The 1,527-nt window shown below is 44.2% G+C and overlaps 1 pseudogene; it reads left to right on the top strand.

The window, feature by feature from the left end:
* Positions 1–698: 698 nt before the first annotated feature.
* Positions 699–1,527, top strand: part of LOC100947698 — a 2,413-nt pseudogene continuing 1,584 nt past the window's right edge.

Genomic DNA, 1,527 nt, shown 5'->3' with positions numbered 1-1,527 from the left:
AGCGAAACAATCTCTCTCAGACTCGATGTCATAGAGATTTTGATAAGACAAAAGGTTAAGAATTGACCGCAGGATGACAGGGTAGAGATTTTCGGTGAGGGATGAATTTCTACTTTTGGTAATCTATAATTTCTTTGTTTTTTGATTGGGTTATTATTAAAAACAAATTTATGCATAACCCATGGACTTCCTTTTAAGGAGATGTTTAGAAACTTCAGGCTTTACTGGTGCTTTGATTACATTCAGTAGGAAAAAGGCCTCATCCTTACCCAGGAAAGTAAACAAACATAATAGTAGGGTGATCCTGAATCACATGTCTCTATTTATAGCTTTTTAGCACGTTAGAAAGATCGTTACCCTCAGTCCCCCAGTGTTTCTGACTTAATACTTTTTATATGCAGGATTACGAATTTTGACAGAGAAACGTCAGTACAAATTTATTTTCATACCCCTTAGTATATCAGGAATGGCCACTGTCATCTTTATCCCGTATAGAAACGGGATCTACCTCAACGTTTTCACCAAATGTAGTTCAGCTATAGTTTAACAAAATTGTAACGATGGTGGTGATACAACACAAGAGATAAAAAATAAATATAGAGACAAAAAGTGTGCAGTAGGACCAGCAGGCGCAGCGCCCAGGCGGAGTGGGGGTCGGGGCGCACCACCTGATGAGAGATTTGGGGTGCTTATCTCTCCTTTGTGTGATTGATAGTTTGGGTGGTGAAGAGATGGCTGGCAGTGTCAAAACCTTTCTCTAGGACCTTGCCCAGGGAATCCAAGACTCCATATGGGGTATTTGCACCATCTCAAAGTTAGATGCTTGTTGAATCCATCAAAAGAGAGAAGCGCCGGAGAAGACAGAGCAGCGTCCTAGCACAGAGGAGAGCCCAGAGGTCCGAGCGCAAACAAGAGTGAGCCGCGTATTGTTGGTAGAATTTTCCAGGGTTGTGCTTGGAATGGTGGAGCATTCTGGTTTACTCTCTTCTTTATCGAGTGTTTATTCCTGTGCTTCCCTCAGTAACAGCCCCAGTTATCAGTGATCCATCACTACATGGAGATGTTTGGTCACGGCTGGAATTCTTCCTGTCATCAATTTTCAGCTCTCTCTGGGTGCTGTCATTTGCGCTTCTCAGAGTTGTGAATGCCCTCTGGTTTCCGGACATAGCTGCCCTGGCATGGGAGGCGTCAGGGAGAGAGCCCATCCACTCCCTGGTGTCAGGAGAATGACTGCTGACGTGCTTCTCAGCCCTTTGTTGCAGGCTCTTTTCCTTATCCCGGGGATGCTCCTGAACCTCATTTCTATCTATCTTGATGGTCACCAGGTTAGTCTCCTTCATATGTCCCTTCTGGACTCACCCTATTGCTTAGAATATCATTCATTCAATAAAGGAATTGAAATACCCCAATGATTGTCAAACATAGGAAGGACCTGGCCTTACTACCTTGTCTGGGGTTTGCCTTTGGCTTTTCTCAGGCAACACGGTCCTCACATCATCAGTGGCTGCCTCTCTCTATCCACTTTCC

Source organism: Otolemur garnettii, unplaced genomic scaffold, assembly GCF_000181295.1.
Source record: "Otolemur garnettii isolate 467f Iridium unplaced genomic scaffold, OtoGar3 scaffold00131, whole genome shotgun sequence".
Classification (NCBI taxonomy): Eukaryota; Metazoa; Chordata; class Mammalia; order Primates; family Galagidae; genus Otolemur; species Otolemur garnettii.
This window is presented reverse-complemented; position numbering and strand designations above follow the sequence as displayed.